We start from the raw sequence: 26,388 nt of genomic DNA, 5'->3' as shown, positions 1-26,388 counted from the left end.
GGTGTCTTCAGACTGTGGGAATAATTATGTACTAAATCTACTCAGCAGCTAATAACCATAGTTTGTTTTGGTTTTGGTAATTATAATTTTGACCAGGGAAGTATAAGTCCAATCAAATCTCCCCGTTAAAAAATTAATCACCTCAGCAACATCTTTTCATGTAGATTTGATACATGTCAGTAGGGAAAAGTCAATTAAAAGCCAAATTTGAACTCTATACATAAAGTTGTTAATTTCTAATAATTACCCGTCTGAAATATTGCCAATATATATGGCAAGTTGTGCAAATAGGGAGTGTGACAGAAGCTAAATCAGAAGATTAGACCACTATGAAACCTATTTATCCTTAGAACCTCCAACTTACTATGAGCAAATGATAAAAGTGCTAAACACACCCTTTAGTGTAGCATTAGAGTTTCCATCAAACATTAGACAGAGACCAGGGTGAGCTGATGACAAAGCTAATTCAGGAGTAAAACTGGCATCAGCCTACGTCCAAGAAAGAAAACTTCAATTAGGTGGGAAAAGGAAGAGAGAAATGAACAAGCTTTCACTGTCAACTTGACTTTCTGACTCTGGTTCTCATGATATCTACACCAGGGGCAGGCTCACCGAGAGCAGGGGTATATCTCTTAGGGCAACACCCGAATTGTATTAGTGCTGAGACATTGTGGATGCATTTATCTCCTTTGAGCTGAATGATGTAAACAGCTGAATTATTAATCTACCAGTGCATTTCTCATTGTCACAAAGTGCTGCTGCTCTTCTTTTCTTAGAGATCACTTTTTAAAACATGGTTGGAAATATGATGTCATTTTTTGGGTCCCACTATTTTTTTTATATTATTTTAAAAGGAATTAACAAATGCAAAGTGAATGCGTGTTAAGCTAAAATATTTCCACCTGAGCTCTTTGTGACACCAGAACATAGAAAAACACGCAAGGATTTCTGATTAGATAGAAGGATCCAAAACAGTCCAAATCAGTGGAACCAGACTAAAATGGGAACGAGAGGAAGATGACGGTAAAAAAGAATATATAAAATAAAAAAATAGCATAAAATAGTAAATGGTAAATCTCAAATAGTAGAGAATTGCACCTGAAAACAGTTTGAGTCAACTTGCACAATATCATAAAATATGGTTCTCGGTAATTTTAGTACTTTATTACATGTCATTAAGTTCTCCATTACAAACTGAATGCACCACAGGCTCTGATAAATGATGAATATTAGAGAAAGAAAATTGCTATTGGTCGAAAGCAAACACTGCATTTGGACCGAAACAGGAAAAATACATGCACAGCTGAGACTTTGCAGTCTGACATTCTACAGATGCAGCCACCACAGGACTTGACAGTTCTTTTAGTGAGACCTGTTCTGTTTCAGCTTAAATCACACAAGCTTTTCTTATGTACAATTGCTACAATTTCTACGTGTTTTCTTGCACAAAAAGGGAGCTCAGCTTTAAAAAACCATGGAGATGACCAAATGTTAACTTTTTACTCAATGCAAATTTTTCTTTTTCTTTCTTTCTTTCTTTCTTTCTTTAGTGTGTGTGTGTGTGTGTGTACAAAAAAGGCTAATTTATTCCCAGCGTTCAGGACTCGTTCCTACAGTATTTTCTGGCTTGCACTGCCTCGTGCCAGAGAGATACAGGGGGTAGAGGACTTTCATTCCGTCTTTAACGTGCAATTATAGGGCGCACATGCTTTGCGAGTCCTAGCAGAACACTGAAATTAGACAAATTACGTAACTGACATCGAACTGAGCTTCCACATCGTGTTATTTGGGTTCTGGCTGGTGAAATTTCAGTGGAACTGCCAGTGCTGACAAACCCCTTCCTGCAACATTAACCCTGTCAGGAACACACACACTTAAATATTGCTGCTTTATCGCTGTATGAGCCCTATTGAACGTTGTTATACTTTCTTGCTAGTCACAATAGAGTAGGTGGTGAGTAGACTGTGGTCACAGTTATTTTAATTTGGGATCTGGTAATTATAATTACAGTAAAACAATTATAAACATACCTTCAGGTGCCAACTGTGTCTGTGTCTGTGTGTGTGTGTGTGTGTGTGTGTGTGTGCTTGCGTGCGGAATTCCTTCGCCTCATAACACACCTGGTGAGTAATTCGACAAGCATTTTCACTATGCTTTCATCGAGCCAGAATTTGTTCTTTGTGCCTCACGATCTGTCACTTTGTGTTTTCTGCAGTTTTGACTCGAGCTGATCTTTGGTGCTTTTTCACAGGAACTTTTCAACGGAGCTTATTTTCTTTGCACCATTCATTTGGACTCCAGGGGCCTCTAACCGCTGGCACCTTTAAAGACACAAGAAGTTCTCTCTCTATTTTTTTTTTTGTTGCCTTTTTCCCATCACCACTGAAAAGAGGAGGCTGGTCCTTTTATGTTCACCACTGACATCCCAGTGATGTTTGAGAGTTTTTGTGTGTATCTTTTCAAGCATTGTTTACTTTCTGTACATTTTCCAGCACCGCCCTGCTTCTTACTCAGAGCTTCCCTACAGCCTAACCTGGGCGTGAGCAGCTCATATTAAACACATCTTATGTAAAGGCTGCACAACTGTTCACACTGGTTCCATTTAAACTGCACATTCAAGTGAATAAAGTCAAGAGCGAGACACAATCAGCCATATAATCTTTCACTCATATGTTTAAGCATGTCAGTGGCATTCAACACTTCATTTGCATATTATTTCACTGGTCTTAATGTCGACATACTACATAAAGTATACTGCCTGCAACACCAAGACTTGTCCAATCATGTAACAGTAAATAGGCTCTAGACTAAGTAAATGATTCTTTACTTTCACTTTATAAACACACAACTTATTATGTGGACTGTGGAGAAACCGCAACTGAGTTAACATCTGATTTACTAACGCTGATACTCTTTTATCACACAACACACCCGAGAATTGTTTTCAGTTCTCTAGTTAAAGTCTCAAGCTTAGGTTAGCAATAAATAATATTTCAGCAATAAGAAGTTGATGACAGCGACACATCTCAAAAAAGTCGCGATAGATTTATGAAAGTGCTTTGTAAACGTGCAGGCAAGAGCCGAAAGACGAGAGGGATTTTTGTCTGAACACACGGAGCTGCTAAATGACGGAAAGTCAAATAAAGTGTCTTATTGCCACAGCATAACGCAACCTTTAAGCCTCAACAACAAGGGAAACTTTTGGTGGAATCACTTTTTAAAATTGTAATTTTTTTAAATTTAAAATTATAAATAGATTCGCTGAAAGATTGTAGCTGAAGCATTTAGGGTGAACACAGAGAGCATGATCAGCCACGAGCCAGTCTATGTCCCGTGAACTCCTCTTCTACATGTGGCTCTTCATAACATAAAGTAACTCTTCCTGATATTCTTTACTTACTCCAAAGATTTCAGTCTATATGGATTTCACACATGCTTAATACTTAGCTGAATACTGGGAAACACTGTATTCATGTTTAGTTGATGATACCTCCCCACACTGAGTACTCACTGGCTATAGACACCAGACAAGGAAAATACTACATGGACAGAGTAACATACACAGAGAGACATGCCGGGAACATGTCACACATATCCACAGGTACAGACAACTTTAAGCAAACATCTTAAAGAAACATTCTGCCACATTCCCGCTTTTAGCCCTTCGGCTTTACTGTGGATATCCAACCCATCCACACACACATATGCGTTTAAAAACTACACAATTGTCTACAACTACTGCTCTGACTAATGGGCTACTGCTCTGCTTATTTCGGTTATCTTGTCCTTTCTATCTGTAATCCAGGAGCCTGGCAAAGTAGAGCATCACTCTGGTTGTAGCTGAATGCTCTGTCAGCTCTGTTGATGAGGCAGAAACACTGAAACACTTACGGTACATGGACCTTAACGCGCAGCAGAACAGGTGTAGTTAACTTTTAGTGTATTGTTACTGTTGTTATTATTATTAATATTTCACTCCCTTTATGGGTTTCCATAGCAAATCAACCATTTCAATCTCGTTATTAAATGTTCACAGTCTCTCCTCTGAACATGTCCAAGCCACCTCAATCTGGACTCTCTTTATCTCTTTCCGGACTCTTCTCCTACCTGTCTCCCTGATCATCTATACTGTATGCAGCTTTCTATATACAATAGGGCCAGCTGGAAAGTTGGGGGGCCTGGTGGCTAAGTGGTAGAGCATTGGATTGGAATGCAGAAGGCATCAGGCTCAAATCCCAACCCACCAGGTGCGATCCTGCCCAGCCACCAAGGGCCACCCTGGTGCCCGGTCCCGAGCCTGGATAAACTGGGAGGGTTTCAGCAGGATACATGTGGGGGCCCTGAAGGGACTATCCCAAAGTCTTTGATCTTTAGTGCCAACAAGAAACCATCTGTAAAAGTCACTTAAGGACTTTGAAAACTAAAGGTTTTAACTTGCAGAATACTTGGTTGATAACAACAACAACAACAAAAAAAATCCTTCTAAATCCAGTTTTCAACACGGAATGGAGTAAATCAATAGTGCTGGTTAATGACATGGCTGTCGATAAAGTGCTTCCCTCTAAACTGTGGAACAAAGCAGACATTAAGCAGAAATATCTCATATCTGCTACGTCTAATATCAGATTTTACAGTGCTCTGATTTTATTGGCAGCTGTGTGGTATTTCTCAGCTGTTTACATGAAGCAGACTAGTCTACAGAAGCAGCCAGTGTAGACATTGCAGTTAACTGCTGCTGTGTTTTGGCTGAATTTTCCAAAGAGGAATTTGGTTTGGAAACCCTCGGTTTCACTCTTTCCAAGAGCCCGATGTTAGAGCTGCCTGATAACTGGCTGTTTCGGAGCAATTTTATGTTGTAATAAAGTAGTATTGACGGAGGATAAATGCACGGTGGGGCAACAAATGTGCAGAAGAAAGAAGAATTTATGCTTTACTCGCAGAGATGCTGATAAAGACGACAAAAAACAAAACAAAAACATTTGAATGGCAACTATTTTAGTCAGGTTATGTTAATGTGAGATCATTAAAGTTTAAAGCTGCCAGTGAATGAAATGAAAGAAATTGTAGCTGGAAATAAACATGCAGATCTGTTTTACATTAGTCAACTTTTATGAGCCTTTCATAGTGCGCAGTGATACACACTTAGCACTTTTTATAGTGATGAGTTCATCTTTTTCTGCTTATTGATTTGGCTGGTATGGTTGAATTTACTAAACGTTCCCCCAAGGATATGCAAACTTAGGATAAATTAAACCTTTTTTATGTAAAAACAAATAAAAGGAGGCTGTTGAGATAGTGTCTGCCAGTCTAACTAAAATCCAATAGATCTGACTTAGTGTAAAACATTTTCTTTGTAAATTACAGCTAAATCCATAAAGCAAATGAGACAGTGTGTTGTAAACTGCGATGTCTCTACAGTCATCTTTGCACTGCTACAGTATTAAATACTACTACTTGTATAGTACTGTGAAATGCTGCAACCTGTATCTGTTGAAGAGTTGTGCATTTTATTTTTCTTTAGCACCTAACTTAGACTTAGACAGTTGCAGTGTTTGTTTACGTATCTGGGTTAGGAAGTGCTCCATAAACTTGTAAAGGTATTTTTAAAAAGCTATAAAAATCGAGGTAATAATAGAATCTACAAGGTGGAGCAGACGTTGAACAAAGCCGTGGGAGTGGTGCTCCGAGTAAATAGACTGGAGTTATCCATCATCTCAAGTCACTTGACTGAACTGTACCAGCTCACTGACATCCTAAGTATTATTAAACAAATTACTGCGTCATTTCCTTCTTCAGATGAACACGTTGGCTGCCGTCCCATAAAGGTACAATAGTCAGTAATCTCAGGCCAACGCAGACTACACACACATAATCACCTGCAGGATCAGCTCTGCCAAAACAAAACTGATAATAAGGGTCAACAGAGGTCAATACGGGGTCATTCTGCAATGTAGCTACGTCCTGGAAATTATATTATAATTGTTAAGGGTCATGTGTAGCTTAAAAGTCTAATTTCTACTTTAAAATCCGGATCGTGACAGGAAGTCATCTTTGTCTCAGTATGACTTGCATCAATCTGTCAGTTTTTCTAAAGCGGCCGCATGTTCCGATACTCCGCCATTAGAAATCAGCCCACACAGAGGCCTGGAGTCACGCTATGTTAGCTAAAGTATCAAAACTTCATCGTTAAAACATTATATTTATGAGGTATGATTTACTGTTGGTAGTCAAGCAGCAGACAAACAAAAGCAACTACAGTATTAAAAGGTTAGTGTAAAAGTGGTCATTTCTGGGAACAACAAAGTTCTTTAAATGTACTTCAACAAAACAAAGCTTCACAGTGATCTGTTGCCAGATGCCAGTGAAAACTCAACTCTGTGTGGGAAAATAAATTGTAAATCAGTGGGAAAATAAATCAGTAAATTGCAATTTGGTTTTTATTAGACTATACCATGTAAAAGCACTGGTATGGTCATGTCATTATCTTACATTGAGGGTCCTGAACATATGTTGTAGAAAAAGCTTTGCCTTCATTTCCTAACATTTAGCTAAGTTGCCGATGCAAACGACACAGGAACAAAAAGCTGTGGGATTTTGTGCTCTCTGTTCATTGAGAGCGCTTATTCTCACTGCTTCAAGATGTAGGTACTTATGAAATATTCATGCCAATAATTCTCATCTTGAGAACTTTAGCAAACATTTTAGTTTAAGGACCTTTAGCATAGAACAATGAGTTATTAATAAAGCACATTTCCCCCAAAGCTTTACTGTTTTCAGTGTAATTGTGTGACTATTTCCAGCAGCTGGAAGTTGTTAGAAACCTATTTAACTGCATCAGCAGCTGATTTGACTGTTTTTGTTTTTCTGCTACCTAACAGGACGCCAGTACTGGATTTCTTACACTCGGTATGCTTAGATATAACGACGTTTTAGTTCCTCTTTCAGTGACGTGACCGTGACAGTGAAGGTCCAGCACATGCTAGTGCATTATAACATACTGCTGTGCCTGCTGGCAAGAAGTTCAGGATCCTATTTGACTTTCTAAGAGCCAAGGAAACACTGCACACTATATATTGTACAACAAACCTCGAACTGCCTAAAAGCAGATCAGTTATCAGTTAAATCTTTCAAAAAAACAAGACTCATCAGGATAAATAAAGTCATGAATTTGTTTCCTGTCAATTCTTTGCTCCTCTCACCGGGGTTTTGTTGCTGATGATTTGGCCAGCTGCTGCTTTCAGCTGGCATTTAACCCTCAGACCTGGACTCAAACTTTGCCCAGGCCGACCCCGGAGCTGCAATGGTGAAAAACAGTGCTTTCAGAGCGTGAGTGTTCATCTGTCAAAAACCGACTCAGCAGCATCTAAAGCTGTTTTCCCACCGTGTGTCTGCTTCTCCGTTGCTTCCTTTACTCTGATTTCAAAAAGTGCTGCCATACAAGAAAACAAATTAGCTTCTGAAGAGTTTCCACTTATAGTAAAAACGAGCCATGAACACACATGAAATGATGATAATGAATAATAAAACATTAGGATAAAAAAACATAAGGTTACGTTCAGGGAACAGAGAGTGAATATAGTAAATATCCATGACAACACATCATGCGTATTCACTTTCAACTATACTTAATGGCTTTTTTCTTAGTTTTGTCCTTCTCACGCTGTCCAACAAACACACACACATGCATACACACACAGCTGCTGAGTAATAGGAACAGATTTTCAGGGTCAGTAAATTGAAAGCAGGACCACTGATTTGCATGATCTGTAATCACTGTTGGCAGCTGTCCCTCTTGCCTTTAAATTGCTTTCATATGAAGTTATTCGCACATAGCAAGCCACACAGGAACAATAGGCTGGAAGGCTTCATGTTATTTTCAGCATAAAAAAAACCACTTTGCAATATCATGTGTTTCATGTTGAATTCTTGTAGCCCAACCCCATGACCCTGACCCTTACCACCGACACAGCTCTACGGCCTCTATTCACACTCATCAGCTCATCAGCCTTCTCATGTTCATTTCGTGGGTGTGTGCAACCACATGTTAGGATTTTGTGATCACTTACCTTCACTTAAAGTTTAGAACATTGTGATGTAATGACGGGTTGACAAATATGCGATGAAGCTCGAGGCTGAAACAATCTTTGTTTGGGGTTCAATGTAATTACTATCACATGCTTAAAGGACGCCTTCACTGATTAAGAACTTTTTTCTTTTGCTTTCAGTTTGGGTAGTACATGTACATAAATGTCATTAAACTTCCCTTTGACTTCCCTTTATAAAAATATCTCTCTACTTCTACCTGAAAATAGCCTCAGATGAAATCAATTATCAAATCAATCATTGCTCACATTACGGAGTTTGTAATCACGGTCAACCTGTTTTTCCAGAGCTTCTCCGTGTGATGTCACCTGAACTCCTGATGATGGAAAGCTCCTCCGGGTGATGTCAAATGTGACAAATTCTTTCTTTTGTTTATGTTTTTGAGGTTTTGTTGGAATTTGCAGTAGGTTTGAATGGAATCCCACTTTAAGACCACCTGCAGAAAGACATTGACGTCTTCCATTAGTTTATCTTTGGAAACTCCACTTTCTTTTTTAAATACGTATTATTGGTGCATTTAATGCTTCAGTGATCAAAACAAGGATCAATACAGATTGAAGCTGAGCACCCATCCAGAGGGACATCTAGGATCATTGGTCAGCACCTTAACTCGCAACAATCAATTCCTTCTTTGATTTTCATCCCTTCCACCTTAATCCACAGCTCAGCTCTCTGTCACAAAACTTTATTCTGTTTCACTCTCTACCTCTTTCTGTAATTTCCTCCTCTCCCTTTTTTGTTTTCCCAGGGGGCTGACCCTTCCTCCTCTTCCACATCTCTGATTCAGAACAAGAAACGCTTTAACCTCACACACACTCACACACATAGAGTAACCTCAGAGCAGTGTCTCAGGATCAATTACTGAATTAGCATCGCAGGCCAGAGTGCCAGGAACTGAATGGCATAGAGAACAACAGAGAGTTTTTTTGTTGTTAATCTCTCTTTCCCTTCCATTATCGTTTCCCTAGTGACTTCCCTCTCCATCATCACCCCTGGCTTCTACAGTACATGCAGCCTGCTCTTTGACAAAGGTGAGGATGAAAACTTTACAGCAGACAATTCGTAGTCTCGCAGCTAAATAATAAGTGCCATTTCAAAAGAGAAATTCATTTTCATAGTTATTTTTGTCAAGGATACAAGGAAGCCTTTCTTTCAAAACACAGAATTTCTATTTCAAAGACAAACATTAACAAACACACACTCTGTTTGTCCCGTAACTAGAGCCAAGTGATTTTTGGACTGTAACATGAACCAATTCCACTTTAATGTATAGCATCCAGCCCCTGTGTGTGTGTGTGTGTGTGTGTGTGTGTGTGTGTGTGTGTGTGTGTGTGTGTGTGTGTGTGTGTGTGTCTGAGAGAGAGAGAGAGAGAGAGACTTTATTACGAGTATATACCTCAGGAACATGTTAGATAAGTGACTGAAAAACATAACTGAAGCATTTGTACTGTAGACACACATTAAATTTAAGGCCTGTGTGATTCATCAAGCCATTTTATAGTTGTCATGACAGTTTTTTCTCAACCCCCCCCCACAAAAAAAAACATTTTTGGGACACATTGATGTGGAAACTTAAAAACTGACAACTCACAGTGTGTTTGTGTGTCAGACATAATTCTGTCGAGCCTTCACTGCATGTTTTATCATTGTTTTAAATGGTTCTCCGATGCATATCTTGTTTTTCCAGACGTACCTGCCTATTTCCCCCTTAAAAATTTCCTGACTTAAAACTGTTGCCAGAGGTTGAACTTTGGATTAAAGATGAGGGGGTTAAGATTTTCAGCATGCAATCATGCACGCACACACATATTACCCTGAGTTAGAGTGGCAAGCTAAAAGCAGTTGGCAAGGATGCGATGAGGCCAAGTTTTGACAAGTCTCTCTCCATCTCACACACGCTATTTTCTGCCTCACTCTTTTCCTTTGCTCATCCATCTCTCCCTCTGTCGTCCCCTCCTCTATTTTCAGACTCTCTCCTCCCATCCCCTCTTATCCCAGACATGTTGGCAGCATTTTTTCCCACTCAAACGGACAGACACACAACATGAATTATTTCCATGGTCCTGTCCTGCATGATAAGGCCGAAAGCAAGGAATTAGGACAGAAAAGTCACTTCATACGCTCTGTCTCACAGCTAGAATCTTGTCCTTTAAGTTTGGAGCTGAAGGAAATGAAGAGTAAATGCATGGACACCTTCATTTGCACTACATTACATCTTATTTTCTTAATCCACTCAGTCTACTCGTTGTTGTTTGTTTTGTATGAGTTTATGTCGAAATGAATATCTAACACAAAATGCTTTATAATGGTTTGTATTTATCACTGCTTTTAACATTTTTATATTAGGAGCTCTGAAGGTTAGGGTAAGCTTGACATCTTCAAGGAGCCCATACATTTATTAGAGGCCTTAGTCTAACCATGTACTAAAGTTGTCATTTAGTTTCGTTTGCTAGAGAAGATACGTACTGTAGCATTGAGCACACGTGCACCGAATCTGTCATTATAAATATTCAGCAAATGCGGTGAATGAAATCTCAGTATGCTCAATTTTTCATGGCAATGACTGCTCTTCTGTGCAACAACACTTTGGTTTTGAGAAATTCCCTGTGCAGCCCATCAAGGCAGGAGTGGACAGAAAGAGACGAGTCAGCATGTGTGAGTAGGGACGAGCGATGAAGGATGAGAGATAATGGAGACAAAGTGAGGTGTTGGGGCGGCTGGCAGACACCAATGTCAGAACCTTGTCTGATGGGAAAATGATGGATCGAGAGAGAAAACAAGAGTGGCTTTGGCTTACACTTGGCCTCAATCGGCTTTCACTGCATTTCTCTTCTTTTGTCGGCTGTGAAGCTTGTGTGAGAAGTGTCTGGATTTGTCTGTCAGGTCCTTTGAGTTTTGATTTTCACCCAGTGAGCTTTGACGTTTTGTAATAGATAAATCTGTTTGCCATCCCTCTTTGAGCCCAGTGCTTCTGCAAGCCCCATGATGAGAGACAGTGGATCTGATTCCAGTTCACCAAGAGGAGAAGTGTCAGTGATGTCAACACACTAATTTAATTTACTGTAAGAACAGCAGCGGACTAAGAAAATATTATGTTACCTTTGTATAATCCTTTCACTACCCACGCTTTTATTTGCTACTAAAGATTGTAAGAGACAGTTAAAGGATTTGGATTACAACAGTTTAGCTGTCAGTGGTTTTAATTTTCACAGTTTTACTATTAATTGTGCATTTGTTACATTAAAGAAGCAAAGTAAACTTTCACTAGATTACACTTTTTTCTCATGTGCTTGGACATGTGTCCACTATGACGTCACATTTTCAAATCAGTTAGCACACAGACTGAAACAGAAGCTCACTGTCCAAAGCAACACAAAACTGCTCTTACAGACAAAAAGACATTAAAAAATGCAACAAAACATCAATTCAATTCAATTCAACTTTTTTTATATAGCGCCAATTCACAACAAAGTCGTCTCAAGGCACTTTACAGAATAAAGTCAAGACTATAAAGATTTTTAGAGAGAACCCAACAATTTCCCCTTGAGCAAGTCCTAGGCAACAGTGGGGAGCAAAAAACCCCTTTAACGGAAGAAACCAGGCTCAGGGTGGGCGGCCATCTGCCATGACGGGTTGGGGTGGGGCACTTTTGCACAACCTTATACATTAAACATATACAGTAATGGTAAATTCTTACTTTCTGGAAATGCTATAATGGAAATTAAAGTGTTTTATGTTGTGATTTTGGTGGTGAATCACCTGTTTCCCACACTTGTTGTGTTGAACTTCATAACCAAGCTGCTGCTGTTTAGAATCGAAACCAGACACTTGGTAGTGGAGGTGGGGGAGAATATTAAACCCAAAGTATTTCATTCGTCCAGTCTTAATTTCATGGCATCTATGGAATAAAACATCAATATCTTCAATGAAGCAGTCGTGGGAAAAACTGTATTTTAGTCACGGGAACCCTAAAATCATACCCACACACCCTCCACAGCCACTGCAGATGTTCTCCTGCAATAAGCGTGTATGCCAGTAGCTGTTCTGGATCTGTTTTACAGGGGAAAATGACTAATTCCCATTTCCCAGGAGAGAAATATTGGCTCAGTATGCATATAAAGAACAAGTGGGGGGACCAAGAGCTAAACTTAGTCTTAATACATTAGACAAAGTCATCTGGAATCCACATCAAAATATTGCTGACATAACGCAGCCGAACTGTTTTGAGTGTTCCATAACCAAATACAGCAATAATCATGCCACATTTGATAAATGTTAGAGTTATGGATTCAAACTCTTGAGTCTTTCTCAACTGTATCTGGATGCAGTTACCCTGGTTCCCCCCTGTCGGCTGTGAGCAAATCTACATTTTTTGACATATGGGAAAATGAATATCTTGGCTGGGATTACCTCTTAAATTCTTTCCCATGTAGATGATTGGAGCCATGCTACTGGTTCCTAGCTCAACATCCTGATGCCAATGGAGTGTGCTGCTGATTTATGTAAGGATGATTTATGTAAGGATTTTTACTCCCAGATATTTCCAGGAGCTACAGTGGCGCTTGATAGTAGAAAATATTTCAGCTAACCCCATCTGAAGAATCAAAAATAAACATCAGGTTTTAGTGTGAGTCCCATGGAATTTAAAGCTGGTTTCTAGAGCTGCATTGCAGTAAGGCACATATTGACACACATACTGTTTTTTGGAGGAAAAATCATAACAAGTTCAGCCAAAGGGTGGAAGGTAGCACAAAGTCAGCTAATCCAATTTTGCAGTGTTATAAAATAAAAAAAAAAGACTAAAAAACCTAATTAATCCTTAAACCTAGTACTGTAAAGGTGATGTGCTTTTACCCTTCTGCTTTCTGCTTCTGCTACCCTTCTCTTCACATTTCAGCCATCAGACAGCCTTGAATTTGTCTTGCAACTCAACTAATTTTCAACTTGCTTTCTCTACTTCTAACTAAAAAAAAAATCCTCCAGATGACAGGGGTGTTTCATCATTAGGATCTGGAGGAGCCTTTGAAAAGTAGATTGACCCTGATAACAAACTTCATAGTACAAGCAATGAGATGACATCATCTGAACAGAAAATCACTTGGAGGCATTTTTTTTTTAGCTAGAAAAAGAGGATTATTTTAACATTGGGAACTTAGAGGAAGGTTTAAGGGCATTCATTTACATGTACTACCCAAACTAGATCCAAGAAAAGCAAGTTCTTTATCTTATATTGACCTTTATTGACTTTATCTCACTCTTGCTCGAAAGGAAAAATGTTGCACTTCTGTTACTAGTACTGCTAAGAGCTAAGGGTACAACATTTTGAATAAGTTACAATGGTCTATATTCTGTTCTCCAGCTCCTCTGGCAGGATCTCAAGGCATCAAGATGTATAATCTCTTCAGCATGTTCAGCTTGTCTGATGCCTCTTTCCAGCTGGATATTTCCAGAAGACGTGCGATGGTCTCCAAACCCCCTCGAATGCCTCTTTCTACAGGAAGTAGCAGTGGCTGTACTCTATGTGCCCGCAGGATGTTCGAACCTTGTGCCCAGTCAACTTACAGAGCAAACAAAGTTGAACGTAGGTGAGGGTTGGAATATTTATTGACGGGTCTTGTAACAAACCTAAATTATAAATAAGCTATGACACATGAGTAATACAATCTGAAGGTGGTTTTAGATAATGGGAAAAGTAGAGAGACAAACTAATGAAGTCACAGCAAAAAACAAATAAGTTGGATTCAGTCCCAGGCCAGTGGGAGAACATGTGGCTCTGGACCACTGCACTGTTTCTGGGAACAAATGTATGCAATAGTCAGGAGTGTTCGCATCTGCTTTTGAGTAGAACTAGCAGATTTTCAGATCAAAGATAGCCCCCTCAACATCAGAATCCATGCACATGTTCAAGACAGCCTCCATGCTTCTCAAATACCTGCTCTGTGACCTTTAGCAAGGGCGTAGGTTGGGTATCAACACCCCTCCCCAGTTTTTAGATGTTTGTCCAGGGTGCCGAGATTTATCTTCAGTGGATGTCCTTGGTCTACACGCCTTAGTTGTCCGATCAGCTTAAAACTACAATACTGTCACGATTTCTGAGACCATCAGCCTAAACTTGAAAAAGGCAACGGTAAGGCTCACATTGGTCAAAAAGCAACAGCCTGTAGTTAAAATAGAAGGCTGAAAACCACACAAGACTGTTTTATCTTCACTCAACTAATTTAAACAGGGAATCTACACCTGCCTTAACTCCATGTTCTGGTCTCCTCACATCCCAGATATTTACAGACAGTCGTGAAAAGAAGAGGAGATGCTACACAAAATTTAACATCACCCTGTTCCAACTTTTTTGAGATGTGTTGCTGTCATGAAATTCAAAATGAGCTAAAACACGTTGCTTTAACACACTACACTGCACTTCCCAAATCCCACTAAACACAACGTGTACAGTATCAGGACAAACAAAAAAGAGCCTTTCACACCTAAAAATGTGGTGACGTCAACAACCCTAAAATTGCAGGCAAATCGTAACAGCCCTTCTGTTAAGCTCTTGTGTGTTGACTTGTTTGGTGTTAATTTGTTCATACCAAAAGTGCCGTTGTTCTGTGACAAACTGGTAATAAAAGAGGCCTAAGACCGACTTTTTTTAATGCTTCCGGCCAGTCCAGTTCCTGTTATGTGACTAAGTTTTTAATAGAGAAGCTCTTTCATGTGCCAGTAGAGAGAAAAGCATTGAGATTAGTAAGGATCAAGCTTTTCCAGTGACACAGAGGTGATTTCATATTCAGGAGACAGCTGCACACTATGAAGTGTCCTGGTAGCTCAATGGGTAGAGCAGCAAGATGGGATGCAAAAGTCTGCAGGATCAAACTTTCTCCTCCAGGTACTCGCACAATCCAAAGACATGCACGTTAGATTAACTGGGGACTCTACATGTGTCTGTCTGTGTATGTCTCTCTGTGTCGGCCCTGAGATAAACTGAGGACATGTTCAGCGTGAACCCTGCCTCTCGCCCAGTGACAGCTGAGATAGACCCCAGCCCCCTATGACAATGAACAGGACAAATGGTTACAGAAAATAGATGGATTACCATTCATTTTTAGTCATGTGACCTGATAAATATACATTCATTGGCCAGTTTATTAGGTACGTCTTTTCAGAACGCTTTTTGTGGCAGAGATTCATTAAAGGTGCTGGAACTATTCTTAAGAGATGTCGATCCATATTGACATGATGTCAATATGCAGTTGCTGCAGACTTGTGGGCTGCACATGCATGGTACAAATCTTTAGACTGGATGCACCCGTGGAATAGTTTGGCCAAGAGGACATGTGATGGGGTGGTGCCCTTCTTGGCTATAGGAAGAAGTATACGAGAAGTGGATATTCGGTGGAGATTAACAATGATATGTATTGTATTATATGATTCAACGTGTGTCATATTAAATATTATGTTTAAATGAGTTTAAATTGCCTGTGGTCAAGTTGTTAAAATTGAAAGATGTCTGTTAAATTCACACACGGCAGCAGAACATCATAACTATAAAGAACTAAAGAAGCTGTAAAGTTGAGGGGGATTAATTTTAAGCTTAACTACAAACTGTAAAAGATGTAAAAGAAAGGTTGTGATGCCTTATTGTGATTGTGGGTTAAAGGTGTTAGTGTGTGAGCAGGTAAAGTGTAACGTCCAACCAGCTCAAACACAACCTAGTGAAGTGGACACTGCTGGGTGCCCAGAGTGGTTTGACCCTCAGATTCTCTCAGAAGCTCAGCAGTGTTTGTAGTATTTACATGGTATCTGTTCACAAAAATCCTACAGGAGCAACTGCACCTGGTACCTGTATTAACAAGTTAATTATGAAACTCAGTGATTACAATCTACTCGTTACATCCCACATTTTTCACCAACTACTCAAGTACTTAAACCTTATAACTTGTATAAAATATTAGTCCCTAGCACACACAAACACATTTTCACCAACCAGAGGCAAAGTTTAACACCAGTGTAGAAGCCACTCAATGTTCTGCTTTATTAATTACAAAAATGTTCTGTACTCAGCAGAAACAATAGGGCTGTACTGTTGAGCTGTTACAATAAGACTCTGTTACCAACCCTTAGTGGAACCTCGTGAGCAGCATACCTCCGAATTTCATAACAGTTGCAGTAAAACTGTTTGTGGACATCACGGGAGGTCCTTAAATCTACAGCATAATTGGTTAAGTTCACAATAATAACGACTGTTCTGTAGTTTTTTTACATAATCGGGTTTTTAAAACAATCCGTCTACTTCAAAGCACGAGTCTAGAGAAAAGAGCTAGGAAATTAAAGTCTAGTGGCAGCCAGCAAATGAGCAGGTTTACAAATGAAGCTGGGTTTACACTGACACTGGTACAACACCAGTAGTAATATATATCATCTGTGGTCTTGATGCACTTTCACTGTAATAACATAACTGAAGTCAAAGAATATTTTAAACAGGAACAGGTGAGTGGGCCTCCTGTCATAAATTGCACATGGGACTCTGTATAAATAGTAGTAATACCTGAAGAAAACAAATTGTCGTATGGCTACTTTATAGTACAATATACTGCATTTGAGGTGAGTGTTAGAAAAGCTCATTGAAAAAACCAAATCTGCCAGTTTCTCAGCAGTTTATAAGGTGCAGGTAGAAATTTGATTATACATTGGAGCGAGGGACTATGGAAAGAAAATAGAATAAGCTCAGGTTATTATGATGATGGTATTTGGTATTAAAATATAAAAAATTTAAATATAAAAATACGTGGTGTGAGCAAATGTTTCTGTCGCAGTGTTTTTTGCAGCGACCTAATGTCGGGTCAAAGGCCTTAACACCTACTCAGGGATCATTCTGGGCACCTCGACTGCTAGTTCCTAAAAGATGAATGTGTCTTAATCCTCACTTAGCATGTTAACAAATGTGTTTTTCATCACCCCCACCTTCACACGAAGCCTCACAAATCATTTTGGTGCCTGTGGTGTGTCTGGCTGACATTAATGAAGTTAGTTAGGTGTTATGTAATCACAAAACTACAATAAGAAGTCTCTTTCATAACACACGCAGGCCATAGTGCTGGCCCTAGGCTGCGGTCCCAATAAAAGGCCATTTAAGTAGAAAAAAATATTTCTGGGGTCATCAGATAGCAGGCTGATTCCACTTATCTATAAACAGCAGTAAGCACACACACGATTCTGCTGAATCAGACTGATTGTGATTCATTCTGATAGACATGTAGCGGTTCTACACATCTCCACACAGCTGCTAGCACAGATGTAGACGTAGGAGTGTAGAAGTTAAGCTGCCTTTTTTCTCTCACCGATCACATGGATCTAAGGCGGTAGAAGCAGAAAAGAGAAGGTGGTTTCTGTTCTTCTCATGTTCCTTTTCATTATTCCTGTGGATGACAAAATACAAACTTTTGCACAATTAGTATTTAATCATAACCATGGTAAAACCAAGCAAAACATTGGAACAGATACTGAAAGTCATTTGAAACAAAATTACAAAAACAACAAAATACTGTTTTTTTTTAAGGTGAGCTATCAAAAAAATGTTTGGCAAAAATATGGTGTTTAAGGCCAAATCGACGTCGGATCACAAGTGAACGGTTACAGAAAATAGATGGATTTCCAGTCATGTGACCTAATAAATATACATTCATTTGGCCAGTTTATTAGGTACGCCTTGCTTGCCATTAGAACATATTTCGTGGCATAGATTCATTAAAGGTGCTGCAACTATTCTTAAGAGATGTTGATCCATCTTTACATGGTGTCATTATGCAGTTGCTGCAGATTTTTGGGCTGCACATCCATGATACAAACTCTGTCTGGCTGTTAAGCTGCTAAATGCTCCACTGTGTTCACCTGGTAGTCGCTAAGTATGTCCGGGTGGGTTTTGTCTGGGGTTTTTTTAGAACTGGAGACCAGTTTGATAAGATAAATGAGAGGGAACCAACAAACGAGTCTCCCGAGGACATAAAGGGAAGTCCTTTAAGCCGTGTATCTCTCTCCCTCCCTTTGACGGCAGTTCTCTATTTTAAGATGGTTTATGGTGTTTTTGTACTAAAAATATTTAATAAAAACAAAATAAAAATGTTTAGTAGTGCAGGAGGCAGGAGATGAGCTGTTATTTGAGCGTTGTCATGATGCAGTATGTCGCAGGTCGGATCACATTCTCTCTACAAATGAACCATTGGTGATTCGTGTGTTCACACCTGTGCAAACGAACAATTATGCAGAGTTTGAATTATTCGGACATATCTATGAAGGTTTGAAGTTCAGAAACATCCTCAGAGAGAGTCTGATTTTATTGCAATTTTAAATGTCCACATAATGAAGCATAAAAACTACGGACCAAACTGGTCAGTCTTCGGACTGTGGGAGGAAACCACGCTAGCATGAGGAGATCAGGCAAACTCCACACAGACAGCCAGGATTCAAACCAGGGACCTTCTAGCTGTGGGGCAGCACCGCTAACCCCTCTACTAGTGTGCTGCCTCCTCCCTACGCCGTGTTCACAGACAATGTTGTTTTAGGGTTTTTGCAACCTTCTAACACTGTATCTTGATTTGTTTTCGTTTGTTTTTTTTTTCTTTCTAGAATTTATATTGGCAGACACTGAACAATCCTCTAGATGGAAGACCCTATGCCCCCTAAAGCACTTTTTTTCATTCAAGTCCATCCACTGAAAATGCAGTGACCAGACAAATCTCACATTTGCCCACAAGGCACACATTTTGGTATCTTTGCTAATATCTCATAACCATGAAATGACAATTTCATGGATGGTCACACTGTTAAACAAAAAAAAATAGCAAAGTCAAATCCTGCTTCAGTGATAAAGAGCTGACAGCTTTTAAATTTAATCTGAGGGCTGCTTTGCATACATCCATATAAATGCAAACGGTCCACATTGGAATAGAGAGAGGATGAGGTGTGGGACAGTGTCCCAATAATGGGTCACATCGTCCATCATCCTGCCATTGCTGTGGCGATACGCATGATATTTGGATAATAATCCACCGGAAAGTAGAGATGAGTGTTAATCACTGGTCTTTTGACAGCACTCACAGATTACACAAACAAAAACTAATGTGCATCTGCTTATTCCATATTCTTACATTCTTCCGAATCATATTTTATGGGCTGTATTGTAACCACTAATCAAATAACTTGCAAAAGGTGTCAAGACCCTTACAAAACACAGTCATGAGCTGTAACTTTTGAAGAAGCTGAAATCCTAAATGTCAGACTCTTCCCAACAACAAAAACTCCTAACTTTCAGTCTCTTATTATAGACATAAATGATAACTGTTCTCCACAGCTGTCTGACAAGTAAGAGCCAGCATCCTGCCAATTTACAAAGGCACAGCTGTCCCACAGAGGCTAAACATCTTAGCTGTTTTTTCCTGTGGGTAAATGCAGGCATAATCCAGGAGTCCTAATCTAGCAGAAGGGTGGCAGAGTGAGCTGTTAATCCTTCCACAACATCCTCATCATGGAAGCCCCCGCCATCACGGCTCCCCCCCCCCCCACCTCTTGTCTCCTCTGGAGTGAACGCATCTGTTTGGGCTTTAGCAAAATCGCACTACTCTCATAAAGCGGGTTTGTGGAAAACTGGGCAGTGAAGGGGAGCAGGGGGACAGGAATAGAGTGTGAAGAGGGCAGAGGAAACAGCAGCTCAAATGGATGTAGACAGGTTTAAAATCAGATCTGTTTAAAATCTCAAGTGCGGATTATTGGGCCTTTTCATCAGCTGAAGAGCACACATTCATTCATAAAGTGGTTTGCACCACAATATCCTCTAGCATTTGTCCCACTGGAAGCCTCCCCAACATGACGTCAAAGCATCTGGACCATGTGCGTCGTTGTTCCCCATCGTAAAGAAAAGCACGGTTGGATTTTTGAAGCTAGAACTCTTTATAATTTCTGTATATCAGAATTCTTATGCTAAACATGAGATCGTTGTCGTTTATTCACAGTAAATGAAATGAGGATCACTCAGTCCCGGAGCCGGCCGAGATCACAAACAAGCTGGGTGATCTTCCAAAATGTCTGCGATGAAGTGGTCACATTTTTCAGTGGCCACAGGACATGCGGAGAACACAGTTACATAACGAAGGTTGATTTGGTAATAAGGAGTGTGCTTTGGAATGCAGATCGAGGGTTGGTGGTTTTATTGGCCGATGAAGAAAAGTCTTATGGTTGGACTTTCCAAATTGCTTTTAGGTGTGGGAGATATTACAGTGGTGCTATTTAGGACCCAGCCTTGGTCCAAGGGAATAGTTGCAGAGAAAAGACAGACTTTTTTGGTTTGGGGATTTCCAATTTACTTTTAAGAAATTTTTATCAAACACAGACTCTGTCTCCTGTTTACTACAACGTTAAAACATGTTATTAAAACCGCAGTTATGTAGAAATCATAAATCTCATAAGTGTTTCACTTCACAACCAAACTTAACCTGCTTTTGTCCTAGAAGTCAATTCACCGGTTCGCACTAACTACTGTAGAAAGGCGTTTCCTTGTTGTTTAAATGTAATTATCCTGCAAATTTTAGAATAAAAAAATAAAAAAAATACAACTGATGCTGAGGATACAACCTGCAGCCGCACGTGTGCCCTGTGCCGCAGTAAACAGCTTTGTGTGGCTGATGCTGCACTGTGCCAGTCTACTTTTCCCATGACCACCATGCGAAACTGACACACTCGAGATGAAGCTTTAGGGTCTAAACAACAATTTATCCACTCTGGCTCACACTATATCACAAAAATCGTTTCACATCATGTGAACACCGCAGCCTTCGACCTCTCGGATCAAAGCAAACAAACTACTAACAAAGGTGATGAGTTTCTATGACCTTTTCCCGTTATGGTGTGCTTCTTTCTTTATTTAACTTCTGTCATGTCCAAAAATTTCACATTGTGTTGCTATTCCTGAAGTGCTTTATTTACTGCTCCATTATGCTAAAGGCTCAGTTATGGAAAATGTCTTTTTTTGGTTTGTACACGCACACAGACAAATAATGAAGATAAGAGATAGTGCTTGATTTTCCCAAATCTGTTTGTTTCCCTGTCCTTGGAACTAATGTGAGGAAGAGTGAAGGGACGAGACTTCTTCAACTATTTCTGCTGGAAGTTGTTCAAGTATTTCTCAGCGATTACTACTGAACGGGACTCCGAGTCATTTCACTTAGGAATTTGCCCGGAGTATTCAACTGTTAATGAGACTGTTTTTAAAAAAAAAATATTTAAGATTAAATGAAGGCACCAAATCGGCTGTCAAGACAGATACATGCACACACTGGATAATCAAGCGTATTTACTGTCACACTGTATATTCTCATGCTGTGTTCTCACCCGCAGGAACAGCGTGATCTCGAACTCTAATCAAATAAGCACAGTCTGTCTGGATGTGGCTAATGAAGAGGAAGAAGACAGGAGAATGAAGGAGAGTGCCGATTATCAAACAACAACATTTGGTTTAACTTGAACTCCAAACTGATAACGGTGGAGATTTTGCATGTATTGTAAAAAGCAGGTTTCCTGTTCAGGCAGCTAAACCCTAATCTTTGAGGTCAGTGGTAGAAAAGCACGGCCTGTGTGCTGAATCAAACCTCTAACAAACCCCATTTCATCCTGGGACTTTTCTCTCTCTCTCCCCTGGCTGTCACTGCCTCACTTTCCAGATGTTCCGAATATGGGTCTCTGTCCTCCAGACAGACAGGTTTTGGTCCCCTTGTTTTCTCACGTGCCCTCTCTCCCCGTCGGTGTTTGTTTCCTTTTCCAGATGAATGATGCGCTTGGCTCCTGGCTCTCGTGGGTTTGAATCTGTCTTCATGGTGGATACACGGTTGTGTGGCTCAGGTCTGTTTGGCAGAATCTGAAAGTTGCTCAACCTCTTCCTCAATCATTGTCGTCATATACAGTATACATGTGTCACCTGATGGTCTAGAATGTAGCTCTACTACATCAGCCTGTCCTTGATGAGGATCACTCTTCTGCTTTACAAAGTTCATGAGGGAAATGATGGCCAGTAAAAAGCAACAATATCCAGGTTTGAGTTAGTAAGGTGTTGCCTCTCTCTTTCTATCTACAGCTGTTCTCTTAGCTCGAGGGTCCCTGGTTGGAGTCCTGGCTGTTGTGTGTTGAGTGTGCATGTTTTCTTTGTGCTTACAGGGTTTTCGTCAGTGTGGTCCTGTATGCTTGTCAGCCGTGAGACAGAGGTGTCTGAGGTGTACCATGCATGGCTCCAAAGCCCCTTTGGTTGTGCACAGTTTCAGAAATGAATATAACCCAGAAACCCAGAAACACACAAGGCCGTGTGTGCACATTTGCTGGTTAAGATCAAGGCTTAACACGATCAGTGGTTTAGATAATGGATGGATGGTTATCACAGCTGGTTAGCTTAGCTTTGCACAAAGACAAAGTAAGTAAATGTGGCAGCACCTCTAAAGCTCCTAATAAACCGAAACAAATGACACTGATTAATCTTAATTCTAACAAGAAACATATTTTCATGTGTTTCTTTAAACATTAACCATAAGTTACCATCTAAAAACATGAAGACCTTCTGTACCACAGTGACTGTGCAGTATTTATCATTACAAAACATTAGTGTCAGACGCTGTAGAGGCCCCTCCATTCCCAGCAGCATGTGTACATATAAAACGTTGATTTAAGCAGTACGATTCCGAGGGACCTATCGTGCTTTTTCTCTGTGTTGTGATCCAAGACAGGTTACACAAATTCTCAGGGTTACATCAACAAACGTGATACTCAGGATAGAAGACTTTACAGTAAGCGGTGACAGGTTTATAATCAGTCATAAAATTTAAAGTCCTGTCCCGATGTGAAGGCCTCCCGTTACAGGAACATGACGTACAGTAATTAGTAGTTAAAAGGTGAAAGGTCACAGCCATAGCACTATGCCTACAGTTACATTACATTAAATCATTACATTAAACAACGGTGACTATAAAATGAGACTTAAGCCTACAGAAAGAAGAAATTCTGAATCCATATTATATTGAAGTGTTTTATAATTTGTCCAGCCTATTAAAAAACAATAAAACAAATATTGACGAAACAAAGACAGTGATAAAAGAGAATAAATGCAAAAGATCAAGATGGGTTTTAGTTTGTATTTAAAAACCCTGTTCTAAAGGCTTCCTTGTCCTTTTATTTTGAAATGAACTCTTTTGAATTTTGAATGCAAATAATGCATTTTTTACTCCACTACAAAACTAGCAATAGATATTAACCCATTAAGAAATTATAATCCAGTATAATATTCTAAAATGCACCATTCAGCATAATGAGTTAGATGACTTTTGGTATTTTTACTTGAGGCAAGAGTATGCAGATTTCTTTCTGACCACAAACCGAAGGGTTTCTCCTGACTTTGTGGCAAACTGTCCTTGATGTGCTTGTAAATGGGCAACTGTGAAGCAACATTGTAAAGCGCTTTGGATAAAAGCACTGTATAAGCAGACAATTTAACCAATATTGTTGGAAATATAAAACTGGTGCTACTGAAGCCACCTGTGACCCACATGCTCACTGAACAACAGCTTTGCAGTAAGAGACCAGTTACTTTTGTTTGGCACTGAGCTAAGGCAGAGAAAACTGTAGTTGTGACATTACAGTAGGACGACATGGAGAATGGGCTCTTAAATAGCCTGGTTGAAATGTTGACAAGCTGTTATTTATCTCCTGGCTTCAAACAATGATGTGAGTAGCAGCTGTGAGTAGCAGATACAAGCTGACATTTATTCACCATCAAAATATTTACTGGTTGCTGGATTATTATTAAAACTGTAGTGTATATGAAAATCACAAACATTTGCATCTTCGTGTGTGTGTGTGAATGCAGCTCATTGGCCTCATGACGCTGACATCAGAACTAGGAGACAGAGTTCTCAGGAACTAGGAAATGTACAGGCCGACGTCCAGCCACTTTTGTTTCTGTTTTAGTCTTTATGACACTTCGCTGTCCCACAGACGGGTTCTCACAACATTAGAAATTAGAGTCTGTGCTCTAATGTTAGCAAGAATAGAAAGCACTTGTGTTGTCCTGACAGGCAGAACAGTGGGTCTGACACTACACCCTGTAATTATTCTCCTGAAAATGAACCTCTTGAAGCTGCCACATTGATTTAAAGTTTGCTAATAGAAGTTTAAGTAGCTCTGGAAAAATGTGTTATTACAACTTTTTTAAACATGAGATTTTCTGATGCCACTTTGATCAACGGCCCTTCAGGGGTCCCCACAGCGGGAATGTGTTCTGCAGGTGGATTTGGCTTTGAGGTTTTTTTTGTTTTTGTATATCAAGCCAGATGCCTTTTCTGCCACAACCCTCGCTCTGGAACGGCACCAAGGTGGCCCTTGGTGGCTGGGTGGGGCCACACCTGTTAGGGGGGGGGGATTTGAGCCTGCGGCCTTCTGCTTCCCGACCCAATGCTCTACCACTAAGCCACCAGGCCCCCAGCTTCTGATCCCACTATGAGTGTTATGAATTGAAGTTTATTCAGTTGAGACAACAAACCAGGCATCAGCCCATGTCTGTTCGTCTGTTTTCAGCTGTTTTGGTGCCAAATGTTAACATTTGAAACATCCAGTGATTGAATCTCTATGGTTTTAATCAAGCTATCTAACATGTGAAAGTATTTTGTATTAATTAATATTTCAGACTCGATAACATAATGATTACATGTTGCATGACCAAGTAATAACATTTGATACGTTGTCACCTCTGTTGTGCAATTCTTACAGAGATTAACTTTATTAGTACTTATTTTACTTTATTATTTTACTATATTAATACTTTATGCTATAACTAGATATACCTAAATGTGAAAATGGACCATGCTCAAATTCTCAGCCCTATAGCACCATCTAGTGCCACTAAAATGTGTTTAGTCTTGCAATTCCTTTAATGTGGAGTCCAGTTTTCACTGTCCTTTAATTCTATAGTTGATTTCTATTATTTTATAAGAAAAATATTTGGCTATTCAATTTTCCACTTTGTTTACCAGTAAACTGTGTCGTGTACAGTGGGTTTCTACAAGCATATTTTTCTAATCTTTCATATTCCAGATTTTGAAACAAGCCTTTTTGTGCACACGTTGCTGGTTAATCAAATCTAACAAAAGTCACACTGAAATGCATTCTGCTTATTTTTTAATATATGGCAAATTTGTTATTAAAAACATTGGCTATATGAGTAAACTGACTTATCAGAAGTTTCCTTTGTGTAAGGTATATTTTGAACGGGTTTGTTGCTATTGATTTAATTAAGTCTTCTGATCAGTTCATGTTTAGACATCGTTTAGTTAAAAAAAACACAGACCAATACACACTGAGGAAGTAATGTTAAGTGTCCAGCAGGTGGCATGATTGTAGAAAAGTTGCACAAAGATGAGCAGGTCAACTGAGTTCAAAGACTCCAGAATAGCCATCATCTCAAGCAAAATGCTGGGAGAAAAATCAGGGAACAGGTGAAAACAATCAGGGCTGAAATAAGGGGGAAATAAGAGTGAAGGGTAGAAAGTGATGGGAGAGGGTGCAGGTATGGGAATTGACAAAGGGTATGGGTGTGTGAGTGGTAGTGTAGATTGGTGCAAGAAAGGCCAAAGTGTAAAGGTGAGAAGAGTCCAGTGTCAGATCCATGACACAAGGTTTTACATAAAGATAAGATTTCATATTTTCTTCTCATACTGTAAGTGACAAGCCCAGTGTCACTATCAAAGAGATAAATTTACTTAGACAACAACACATACAACTTGCTGGTGAGTGTATGTGTAACCATGGTGACTGCAGTACTGAAGGCACAAGTGGTACTCATGGTAAACTGGGGGCTGTGACCCCCAAACTTGGAATAACACCAACGCCCTCCCAGTCATCAGGTGACCTGCTGGCATGATAAGCTGGCCAAAAGAGTAGATAGAGGGCGCTGACATCAAGGCAAGGAAGCTCCTTGCAATGCATGGAGCCTTTCACTCCAAATCCAGCATCTTGAGACTGTACACTAAGCGGAAGGAAGGAGGCAGAGGATTAGTGAGCGTCAGAGCCACTATCCAGGATGTAACAACAAAGATCCATGATGGCCCCATGTGCTTAGTGCATACCTCAGGCAGCAGAAACCCCTCTACTTTATATATTTTTCTCTTAAAAGTACAATTGTTGTTTGCATTGGTTCATGTTTTCGTGCAGTTGCTGTTTCTTCTCTTTCCTGATGAGGGCGCACATTCCCTTAAAATCACAAACATA

Source organism: Channa argus, chromosome 21 (assembly GCF_033026475.1).
Source record: "Channa argus isolate prfri chromosome 21, Channa argus male v1.0, whole genome shotgun sequence".
NCBI lineage: Eukaryota > Metazoa > Chordata > Actinopteri > Anabantiformes > Channidae > Channa > Channa argus.
This window is presented reverse-complemented; position numbering follows the sequence as displayed.